Here is a 12,986-nt window from a genome sequence, read left to right as displayed (position 1 = left end):
GGAGCCTGGGTCTTTGCATTTTAAAGGAATTTTATGTTGGAGTATAGAACTAACGTTTTCTGTTAAAAATGCCTTCTTTTGAACATGCATGTTTCTCTTTTTAGTACAAAGGTCTTTAAGAAACTTGGCATAAGATGGAACTTGTTTAATAGCATCAAGCAAAGGGATGTTAACACTTACCTGTTTGAAGATTTCGAGAATCTCACCTGTGGATTTTCCCTTCTTGCCTTTTGCTAACCTCTGAGGAAATGGAGCTTTGGGAACATATTCCCGTGGGTTGGTTTCTTCTTTCTCCTCCGGTGATGATTCCTCAACATTCACAGGTACAATTTGATTTTCTTTTGTCACCGGCATCTCCACTTTGTTGTCGACTTCTTTTCCTTTTCGTAAGGTCATGACTGCTTTGGCCTCTCCATGCTGTTGCGGTGAACTGGTATTCGCTTCATGCACTCCTTTAGGATTAGGCACTGGTTGACTTAGAAATTTACCTTTCTCAACAGTCATCGCCAATGTCTGAACTGAAGAAGCAAGTTGTCCCACCATCTTTTCGAGGCTTGAAACTGATTGAGCTTGTGAGTTGAAGCCTGCTCTCAACTCATTTCGTAGTCCATCAATGGTACGGTTCTGTTGCTCAATAGTGGAGTGAGTAACATTCCTGAAATTCTGGAATGCATCCTCCCATAGTCTAGGTTGAGAGTGGTTCTGGTTCTGATTGTATGGTCTAAATGGTGGCTGAGAGGCTTGAGGAACTTGAGGAATTTGTTGCATTGGTGGAGCTGGAGCTGCTGGTCCATTCTGTTGAAATCCTTGAGACCATGAAAAATTAGGGTGGTCTCTCCATCCAGGGTTATATGTGTTGGAGTATGGGTTGTAATTTGATGGCTTTCTCATTACACCTATGGCATTGGCTTGATCTGAGCATGAGTCATGGTCATATGGTTCTGTTGATTTAGCAGTCGATAACGATGCTATTTGTCGAGAGAGACCTTCAATTATCGCTTTGACTTCTTTAATTTCTGAACTTGATTCGCCAATGTGAACCTCATTTACTCCCTTAATTCTTCTAGTATTCCTGAGTGATCGACTCCGTTGTTGGGAATTATCTGCTTGTCGCTGGAAGAATTCCCAAATTTCTGATGTACTTTTTGACATTAGCTCTCCTCCACTTGTTGCCATTAGCCATTCTTGCACATTCGGTAGTAATCCCTCCAAAAAGTATTGGCATTGGTGCCATTTCTCATACCCATGATGTGGACACTTCAAGAGTAGCCCATTGAATCGCTCCCACGTTTCGAAAAACTGCTCGTCATCTCTCTGGGTAAACTCTGAGATTTCCCTGCGAATAGCATTGGTTTTATGCACTGGGAAATATTTATTCAAAAATTTTGTAACCATTTGTTCCCATGATGCAATGCTATTAGCAGGCAATGTATTAAGCCATGAACGAGCCCTATCCTTTAAAGAAAATGGGAATAGTCTAAGTTTAACATCATCGTCTGAAAAATTTTCATATTTAAAAGTTTGACAAATGGCATGAAAATCATTCAGATGATTATATGGATCCTCATTTTCTAGGCCATAAAATGTGGGGAGACAATTTAGCACACTAGGTTTTAATTCGAAACTCCTAGCAGCTACATTTGGGTATCTTATGCATGATGTGCTCAAATTAGCTAAGGGACTGAAGTAGTCCTTAAATGGCCTCTCTTGTGGTTGCAAATCCATTTCAAATTTATTTTTAATGTGCTTTTGTGTGCGAAGTGTTTTTTCTAATTCAAGGTCTATAGGTTCAAGATTAGGTAATAATGACCTACGACCATGCATGCAAAACAAATAAAATGAAAATAAAGATAGGAACAAAACAAATAAAAATAAAGAAGAGGGAGAAATTACGATACTAACCTTATTGCGCTATTAAAACCTTTCTATAAAAATACACAAAAACAAATACGTAAAATAAATTAACTAAAAATAAATTAATAAGATAAACAAAAAAAAATTACAAAGAAAAATAAATTCAAAATTAAATTACAGAATTTTAAAGAAGAGAAAAAGAAAAGAAATACTAACCTTTAAATGTAGATTCACTTTTTTTTCTTTTACTTTTTTTTTTAAAATAAAAAAAAATACAAGAAAATAAATAAAAGAAATTATTCACAAAAATTAATTCTATGAATTAAAATTACTTACCTCCCCGGCAACGGCGCCAAAAACTTGTTGTGCAAATTTTAATGTACTCGCAAGCGCACGAATCTATTGTAGTATAGATCAATGGTGACGAGTGTCGATCCCACGAGGAGGTGGATTTTAATTATATGTAGAATTAATTTTGTAAATGGGTGGTTGGAATTGTGGTGGAAGTGATTTAAATTATCCTAAAATTGGAATTGAAATGGCGATAATAAATTCTAAAATTGGACTTGCAATGGCGAGAAGAAATTGAAGATAATTCTATTGAAATGACGTACTTGGGTATTCGGATCCGCATCAACATGCATCATGGGCTAAATAATCCATATTAATGCCAATTAAATCATGAGGGGGGAATCCACACCTCATGAACCACGCTCTAATCAATATGGTGCTAAGGGCTTATCGTGCCAAATAATAATAACCTTGTACTAGAGGGCCGGTGAAACCAAGGCGGTACTAGACAAGATTAGTATTATTTATCGACGAGAAGTCAAAACATCCACAAAAACTAGAGGGGAAGAGAAAATAAATTTACCAAATTAAGCCCATGACACATGTTGAGACTTCACCTTCAACCCAAGCTTGAAAGAAAATTAGCCACTCATAATTGAACTAGGGGCAAAATAGGAATTTATTAAAATACGAAGAAAATACAAGATGGAGAAGGAATTACATAAAATGGATCCCAAAAATGGATTCAGAGATATCAAATTAGGGGGGAGAGGCCCCTTTTTTATAGATACATGGAGTAAATCATGGCCATCGGATTAAAAACAGTTTGGACGCTCAGGATTGCGCCACGTCATTAGTCAACAGTCCACGGTTTGACCACGCGGATGAACAGTAACACGGTTTGACCCGACTTTGAACAGTAATGCGGTTTGACCCGGATGAACAGTAACGCGGTTTGGTTGAAAATAATCCTGTGTGATGCATGCACCGTATGCGAGATTTTTCGTCCACTGATATGCTGCCACGTCACCATCAACAGTATATAAGAATTTTAGTCCAACAGGATCGTGGCACCTCATCAGTCAATGCCACGTCATCGGTCCGTCTATGTGAACAGTATCGTGAACAGTAACGTATACAGTACCGTACACGTGAATAGTACCGTACATGTGAATAGTGCCATTTTTCCTTTTATGCTCCTCCTAAGGTTTTCGACCGTCCTGAGTTCAAAAGTGATGTCCGTTTTGCCATCTGATTTCTCGTTTATTGTGAAATGACTATGATGCCCCTAAAATACATAAAATACTTAATTAAAATAAAACACATGTAATTAAATCACAAGAAGGTTAAATACATAAAAGTAAGGGTTGTTAGTAAGACTTGAAATGTAAAATGACGGTTTTCTCCTTTATAAATATGCATTTTCTAACACTCAACAACCATAACCTCCTTTTTAAAATAACATAACTGATGGTTTTAATAAAAATCGTTTAGTAGTTATCATGTGTTTTTTATCACTTCAGCCCCTCATTAAAGTGATAATTAAAACTCCGGTATCTATGCATTTAACCTACAACAATTATACCCTTAGCCATTTAATTAATATTAAATAGATCACTTAATTATTGGGTAACTAAATAATAGCACACACATTTTATTTGTTTCACGTGTGGCCCCAAATATTAGATTAATTTAAAAAAATCTAAGAGAGTTGACCTTATAGGCCTGATGCCAACAGGAAGAGCACAAGCCAAGTATGCTATAGTGAATGTAGATTATTGCACAAATGGGCTGAAGAAGAACATTTTTTCTATAGTCACCTAGAGGAAAATTACTGAGATCATCTGAAGATCCATCATTTGTAGATTCGGCGTTCCTGACACTATTGTAAGTGACAATATGAAGCAATTTGACAACCAGAATTTTAGAGAGTTTTGCTCAGGGTTGGGGAAAGCTATTTGACAACCAGATTTGGCGTTCCTAACACTATTATGTAGGCCTACGGAACTACTCAGAATATTGTTATAGGAGGAAAACCTTTCACTCTTAGCTTCGAAGTACATGCAGTAATCCCAGCTGAGATAGGAAATCCTTCTTATAGGGCAGAATAGTTCAACGAGGATGAGAATATCGCCCTTGTTATCGCCCTTGCAAAGAAAAAAGGCACGGGTAGAACTGAAAATGGCAACATATCAACACTGTGTTTCGAGGTTATTCAACAAGAGGATTTACCCACAAGCTTTCAGGATGGGAGATCTAGTGCTTATATAACACTACAAGAATTTTGGTTTTTAGCGACGATATTATCTTTGTCACCAAAAGGGGCTTTTAGATAGGGATGTCAAAATAACCCAGACCCGGCCCGGACCCGGACGAACCCGGATAATCCGGGCCGGGTTGAACCCGTACCGGAGAGGGAAAAAATCCGGATCCGGAATGGGTTTTAATAACCCGGATGAATCCGAGTCCGGATCTGGGTTTGGGATAACCCGTGTATCCGGAACCCGGACCCGGATTCATTTTTATATTATTTTTAATTATATTTATTAGTAAATATAAATACAAACATTAAAAAAAAAACCTAATTCTATTTCAAAACTCACACACAAATCGCGATTTACCCAAACAAGACAAACCCTAGCTGTGCCGCTGCCGCTGCTGCTGCCTTCCGGCTTCCGCTGTCCCGCAAGCAAGTCAAACAACTCTCGGCTGGGTTCACCGTCGTCGCAAGGTTGGGTTCAAGAAGCTTGTGAAAATTACATTTCCTTTTACTGTTGATTTTGATTTCCTTGTGTGAATTTTCTGGGTTCGGTTTTCTTCTGAGAATGTTGGGGATCATTCCTCTAGCTGAGCGTCTTGGTTTTGTAACTGAGCATGTTTCCTTTGCATTTTTACTGACCAGAGAGATTATTGCCATCAGATCAGACTCTCCAAGCTCGAATTCGCATGTTGAATATGAATTAATTAACAGAATTGATAAGTGATTTGTGTTATGTGATTTGTGTTGTGTGATTTGTGCTATGTGATTTGTGTTGTGTACTTGTGTTATACTGCTGTGAACACCATTGATTTGTGTTGTGTACTTGTGTTATACTGCTGTGAACACCATTGATTTGTGCTGTGTACTTGGTGTAAAATCTACTGCTGTGATTCCTGTGAACACCACTCAAAAATAGTTATAAGTGTAAGAAGAATGGCAAGTTGATTTTATTGTATTCGGTTAATACTCTTTTAGTTATTGAATTCTAATCTTCGTACTGTTTACGGATATTAAAATTCTTACCAAATATGGCCTTTGTTTAATAAGTTCTAGCATTCTCTACAAAGCAATTAAATAGTGTATGATTTACTGTTTTCAAATTAATAAGTTTGCTTTCTTTGTTGTGTTCTGTTGTTCCATTTACCAGGCTTTTGACGAGGCAATTGCTAAGTTGGATACCCTGGGTGAGGAGTCCTACAAGGATAGCACTTTGATCACCACCGTCGCATGCTTGCAGCAGTGCAGTTCCTCAATTCGTTTGATTCACCGGCGTGAGTTGCTGTTATACTTTGTTTTATGTTTGAAATGTTGCTGTTGCAGTTACAGTTAAAAATAAATTGTTGATTGTGCTTGAAATGTTGTGCTGTTATACCACTGATTTATGCTTGAAATGTTGTTGATTGTTGGTGTTACTAGATTCGAAATTGTATATTTCAAATGTTAGAAAGCTATTATAGTTAAAAATAAATTGTTGTTGTTAATGGATTTGTTACTGTTAATAGATTCGAAAATGTATTTTTGAAATGTTAGAACTTAGAACATTGTTACAGTAAAAAAAATAAATATAAAATGGAAGAAATTGGAGGAATGATGGGTTAGTTTAATTTGTTTTGACATAATTCTTGTAGGGTGTTAAATTCGTAATGGAAAATGAACAAATAGTTGATTTAGATGTTTTCGAGACTGATGAAAGTGTGGGTGTGAGGGTTGGCATGGATATGGCAGCAGAAAATAATGATACAACTGCTGAATTAGAACCTGATTCAACAACAGTAGAGCAGGGGGGTGGGAGTGGGAGTGGTCGTGGCCGTGGCCGTAGGGGTAGGGGTAATACTACTGCTGGCGCTTCAAAAAAATGAGGCGCTGGCAGCGAAGGGAGTAGTTCAGGTAGATTAGTTTCTGATGCTTGGAATCATTTTAAAAAAGTTAAGTTAGGCAAGGAAGTTCAAGTGATTTGTAATTATTGTAGGTTAGTTATGCAAGGGCATTATTCTCAGGGCACTAATCACTTGATTAATCATGCGAAACGTTGTCCTAGAAGGTCAATCAAGAATGTGCAGCAAATGCGCCTTTCTTTTTCTTCTAAAGCAGATGGAACTACTGTTCTTAGTAATTGTAGTACTGAACCAAAGTGGGATATGGCAACAGTGAGGGTTTTTATAGCTAGAATGATTGTAATGCATGAGCTTCTGCTATCATTTGTTGAGTATATTGGGTTTTACGAACTGTTAAAGCTTCTCCAACCTTCAATTGAGACTATTAGTAGAAACACTATCAAGGCTGAAATTTTGAAACTTTACGATATTGAAAAGACGAAGGCAATGAGTGTTTTGGAAGCTTGTGACAGTAGAATTGCAGTGACTATAGATATGTGGACTGCTGGTAACCAAAAGAAAGGGTATATGGTTGTTACGACACATTATATTGATAACTCGTGGGTGTTGCAAAGTCGTATTATGAGGTAATATTCTCGAGACTTTTTTTTTTCATTTCAACATAAATGAATGTTTGCATTATTTAATATTTTGATTATTTTTTTACATTTTTAGGTTTATATATGTGCCGGCTCCACATAGTGGTGAAGTTATGTGCAATGAGTTGTATGAGTGTTTGATGGAGTGGAATATAGATAGGAAGTTGTCTACTGTAACTGTTGATAATTGTTCTGCAAATGAGTCCATGATTGATTTGTTGTTGGGAAAATTTTCAGCTAGTTCAATGATTATGGGTGGGAAATTCCTTCACATGCGCTGCTGTGCACATATATTAAACTTGATAGTTAGAGATGGTTTATCTGTGATCCAAAAAGAAGTTGAAAAGATTAGAGAGAGTGTCCATTACTGGACAGCAACACCTTCTAGATTTGAAAAATTTGAGGCTGCCAAAAAACAATTAGGTGTTAAAGAAACTAAAAACTTAGCACTTGATTGTAAAACTAGGTGGAATTCCACTTATTTGATACTTAGTACAGCTTTGTTGTATAAAGATGTATTTATTCGTTTAAAGGAGCGTGATAGAAATTATACATCTTTGCCTAGTGAGTTGGAGTTGAATTTTTCAAAACTTATGTGTGATTATTTGAAGAGTTTTTATAAGTTAACAGAACTTGTTTCGGGGACACGATATCCGACATCTAATTTATTTTTTAGCAAGATTTGTGAAATTAGATTGTCAATGAATGCATGGTTACAATCACCAATTGAGGGGGTAAAAAATATGGCCACTAAGATGATTGCGAAGTATGAAAAATATTGGGATGTTATTCATGGAGTTCTTGCTGTGGGTACTTTGTTAGATCCTAGGCGTAAAATGTTGTTAATTAACTTTCTATTTCCCAAAATCTATGGAGAAAGAGCTGAATTTGAAATTGAAAGGGTGCACAAATTATTTGTTGATTTAGTGCATAAGTATGAAGTCAAATATTCATCAAATGCAAATTGGGGGGTTAATGGTTCAGCTAGTTCTGAAGGTGCTGAAGCAGATGATTCTATCATGGTAGACTTAGACTTAGATGAGATGGCTGATGAGTGGGAATCATTTAGAAATCAGAACTCACAAAATAATCATTTCAAAACAGAATTTGAGCTTTATCTTGAGGAAAGTACTTTGCCTTCAACTAGTCAATTTGATATTTTGTCATGGTGGAAGAATAATCAAGGCAAATATCCTATACTTGCAAAGATTGCGAGAGACTTTTTGGCCATTCCTGTATCAACAGTTGCTTCCGAGTCCGCCTTTAGCACTGGAGGTAGACATTTGAGTCCTCATCACAGTAGACTTCAGCCATCTACAGTGGAAGCGTTGGTGTGTACTCAAAATTGGTTTTGGCTTGACCACAACCTAAAAGGTATGGAAAATTTATTTATTACATAAAATAAATTAATTTGTTATAGTATCAATTTATTATTAACTAGCTGTTTTGTTTCTTATTTTTATGATTTATTCATGTTTTTTAGATGGAATTCCAGAGGAAGCAATACTTTCTGCAGAACAACTTATTGATGAAAGTTTGATGAGTGAGTTGTGAACAACAATGAATCAAGTGAAGAAGAATAGAAAATGATGGAGAAAAGTTTAAACTTTGGATTTGTGGTTTTTAATTTGAACTTTGAATTGAGACTTGTGTAATTGTGTTATGGATTTATATTTGTGGCTGTTTTATTACTTGAAACAGCCGTTTGAATTGTAGAGTTTGCACACTAGCTGTTTGAATTGTAGAGTTTGCAGAGAGTTGATTAATTGTGATTTGTGAGCACTGGATTATTATGCCATTAATTGTGATTTGTTGTTTAAGTCTTAATTATTAAGTGCTGGGATGGCATTTGAAACATTGAGAATTTGAGATAGGTTTACAAACTTCATGTGGTAGAGATGATGTTGAAATATCGTGCAAAGTATGGACTGTATGGTTATCTTGATGATGTTGGTATGTGGTAGAGAAAAGCTTGGGGACATTCTCCAATCTTTTATGCTATGTTGCAGGGGCTGTCCAGTGTGTGTAAATCTCATCTTTTTGTTTATGTTAATATTTCCTTTAGTTACATTAGTTGTGTTTTGGTTCTATCACTAATAATGAAAGTGAAATTTAAAATTTCATGATTGATCCGGGTTCAAAACCCGGAATCCGGGAACCCGGATTTTTCCAGGTTGAACCCGGACCCGGACCCGGATGGAAAAAATCGGGTTTTAATCCGGGTCCGGGAAAAAGAAAATGACGTCCGGGTCCGGAACCGGGAAGGCTAAACCCGGACCCGGACCCGGATTTTGCCATCTCTACTTTTAGAGACGAAAAACCATCTTGTCGCCAAATCCAATGAAGAAAAATTAATATTTAATTATATGTTTTAGCAATAAAATTTTCGTCGCTAAAAAATACATATTGCGACAAATAATTTTTGTCATTGCCAAAAAATTAGGCGTCAAAAAAAGTTGGCGCCAAAAGTTTTAGTAACGAGATTTCAATATTTTGGAATGAAAATTTGTATCGCTGAAAGTATATATTTAGTAACCACATTAGATTCTTTAGCGATGATTTGTTTTGTCGCTAAAGAGATATTTAGCAACAAAATTGTGTTTATCACCGTACTTGTTTTTCGGGATGAAAATTTTTGTCGCTTAATTGGGCTTATGGCTACAAAAATGGTTTTGTCGCTAAAATTTGTTTTCGCGATGACATACGTTTATTGCAATAAAGGAGAATTGAAATGTAAACTTTCCACAATGAATGCAAATTCGTCGCAAAAAATAGTTTTAGTGACGAAATATGTTTTCTTGCTAAAATAGTAAATCTGCTTATATTTATCTTTAGCGATGAAACTGTTTTGGTTACATGCTAATACTTGTCTTTGGGGACGAACTAATTTTCGTCAGCGGGAACGGATACCTTATTTTAAAATATTATGAAAAAGAATTATTGCCAACAACTACTTTTTGGCGGCACATTTACTGTTTTGTTGCTACAGATGTAGCAAATCAATAGAAAGTTGTAAATTTAGAACGCATTTTCAATTATTTTAATTATTGTTCATGATTAATCTTTTTATTAATTAACAAATAATATAATCTTCATTATAATAACAAAAAATTATTGATATTTTAAAAAATGAAGAAAAATAAAATGTGTTAATTATTAATCCAAATGTCTTGAATCTCAACCCGAATAGAAAATTGAGATAAAATTTTATTTTTAATCCTACATAAATAGGGTGGAATCTCGAATCCCAATCGAGATTAAGGAAATTTTGCCAATCGGAGGAAAAACTAATAGATTTTTGTAAAACTAAATCATTTTTTATTAAGACTTATGACTACTCATATTAGGAGACTTTTAGTTATAAGTGATGAGTTGCTCATTTGATTGCATGCTTCTTAATTTCAATATAATGATTGAATGGTAGGTAGTTCAATTTAGCTTAAAGTTCGAACACTTGTATATATTTTGATTAAAATTATGAATTAAATAAAATATGGTATATCTTTTAAAGGTTAAAATTAAAATTAACCCATATGGTTGATAGAATATATGGTTAAATTTATGACCAAGTATAAGGTAGTTAATTTTCTTTTTAAAACAAATTATCATTTAAACTTAAAATAAAATATTTTTCACATAAGATTTTTATTTATGTAATTATAAATTATCAATTATCAATTCAATTTAATTATATAAATTAGAATTTTTCAAAGTATAGTTTATTATGAACCAATCAGTTTGGTGAGTTTAATTAAAATTATAAAAAGCAAAAATCAAAATCGATAATTCCTATCTATTTTCTTATCCTAAATCAGCAATCCATTCATCTATCTCTCACACATTCACGACCTAACTCTCACCAAACACGATTCAAGCCTTTAAGGTCAAGCATCCACTACCATCACCGTCGTCTACTGCCGCTCACCTACTACTGTCATATTCGGCAGCCGCTAATCATCACTCACTCATGATTCAAGAACTGTACTGGCCAACCCACTAGGATAAGTCAAGTTCAAATCAACTGTCATGATCTAATAAATCATAAGAATTTCATAAATAATTCACCTCAAGAAAGAAAATCGATTGCCATTTTCTTTTCTTTTTTTTCTAATTCCTTTTGTACTACACTTGAAGTCTAAATCTCTACTCTTATAGAAAGTCTAAATAAGCACTTATAAAAATACAAAGTTGAAAAAATGAGTCCACTAATTAAGTTAAGTGGAACCATTTTCCTTATGATGAGATTACCATTACGTAAAGACGCATAGAGAGAATTTACATACTTGGATTTAGAAGCATATTATACAACTTTTGCAACTTCAATATATCATATTTCAATAGAAAAAATTGCAAGTTGTAGATTAGATCAATAGATTATATAACTTTCTGAGAAGGATTAAAACATAAGACAAAAAGGCCAACAAAACAAACAATAGAAAGGTAGCTAGTCATCCAACCAAGTCTGGATTCTTACTGTTTAAGCTGTTATTTGGTAACTTTTTGTTGTTTGTGGGTAACTTTTTTGTGCTATTATTTGTTGTTGGTTCTTATGTTTCCACTATTATTTGCTGTTATTTCTACTATTATTTGTTGTTGTTTATGCTGCTTCTTCTATCATTTATTGTTGTTTCTATTGTTATTTGTCGTTGTTTCTCCTGTTTGTACTATTTTTTACCCCCATTTGTTGCTGTTACTGCTGATTTTGTTGTTTCTATTGTTATTTACTGTAATTTACTGTTGTTTTTGCTTTTTTTTATTGGATAAATCTATTACTTGTAAGTTTTTCTGCTATTTTAGGTAACTTTTTATTATTATTTACTGCTAACTTTGTTATTTCTACTATTATTTACTGTTATTTGCTGCTATTTTGCTATTTTTACTGGATAATCTATTATTTGGTATTTTTTTGTTGTTTAGGTAACTTTTTACTATTATTTTCTATTGGTCTATTTTTACTATTATTTAATGTAATTTACTGTTATTTCTGCTTTTTTATTGGATAAATCTATTATTTGTGTTTTTTCTGTTATTTTAGGTAATTGTTTACTGTTAATTACTGCTGATTTTGTTGTTTCTACTATTATTTACTTTTTTTACTGCTATTTTGCTATTTTTACTAGATAAATATGTTATTTGGTTTTTTTTGGGGAAATATTTTTACTTTTTTTTTGTTATTGATAAAGTTTTTCCTGCTTTTCACTTTTTATATTGTTTTTCCTTTTTTTTCACATTTCATAGAAACAAAAATTGATTGTTATTTGCTAATGTTTTTATGCAAAAAAAAGGATAGCCAGTTCTCATATCTTCAAACAAATACCCGCTCAACTCTCATAGCTATTAGCAAGCATATTACGAAATATTTCATGTGAGTTTTTAGCTGTCATATTTAAAATAGTTTTACATTTCTCTATACGATGTTAAAATCATAGATTGTTATTTTGAGAAATATGTCACATTATTTCTTAGAATTAAATTAATAATTTTTGTGTGTGGTAGTGCTTATATTTCTTTTTGGGTGTTCCTAAATAATTGTTAATGAAACATTCTTAGAAATTAATGAAACACTAATATGAATAGGATTTGATTTGATTAAGATGTCAACAATGGATTAAAGTTGGATGTGACTTAAAAATAAACTTTGTGATGAATATCGAAATGATGTTAATTTATTTATGAAAGCTATAGAGAAGTGTGCAGATGAGAATAATTGCCTCCGTTGTCTATGTCAAAAGTGTTTGAATGCAATTTTTAGACCGTTAAATGTAGTTTATGATCATTTGTTCAAGTTGGGGATCTCACCTACCTATGATATATGGGTTTACCATGGTGAAAAATGTGAGTCTAGTTCACTTTTAGCTAGGAAGGAATTAGAAACTACAGACAATAGTAATATTGCTCATGATCATGATGACATATTTGATATTCTTGATGATTTACGGGGTCCAGTGTAAGAATTTGATGTAGAACCAACTAATGTGGATGCATACACATTTCCTTATGAAATAGAGGATTTAAATACTTGTAAAGTGAGTGGCTTGTTAAATGATGGTTATAAGATGCCTTTCTCTGGAGCACAATTATCATTGTTAAGTTTTATTGTCAGGTTAA

General features: G+C 33.9%; 1 non-coding gene across 1 annotated transcript; it reads left to right on the top strand.

Moving 5' to 3' along the window:
• Positions 1–1,240: 1,240 nt before the first annotated feature.
• On the top strand, positions 1,241–1,344 carry LOC127903624 (small nucleolar RNA R71). Its single transcript, XR_008056333.1, has one exon. It is a non-coding gene; the product is annotated as a small nucleolar RNA R71 (small nucleolar RNA).
• The last annotated feature ends 11,642 nt before the right edge of the window (positions 1,345–12,986 follow it).

The sequence above is a fragment of the Citrus sinensis genome, chromosome 6, assembly GCF_022201045.2.
Source record: "Citrus sinensis cultivar Valencia sweet orange chromosome 6, DVS_A1.0, whole genome shotgun sequence".
NCBI classification, from domain to species: Eukaryota; Viridiplantae; Streptophyta; class Magnoliopsida; order Sapindales; family Rutaceae; genus Citrus; species Citrus sinensis.
The sequence above is the reverse complement of the archived record's forward strand: the minus strand, read 5'-3'. Positions and strand labels throughout refer to the sequence as shown.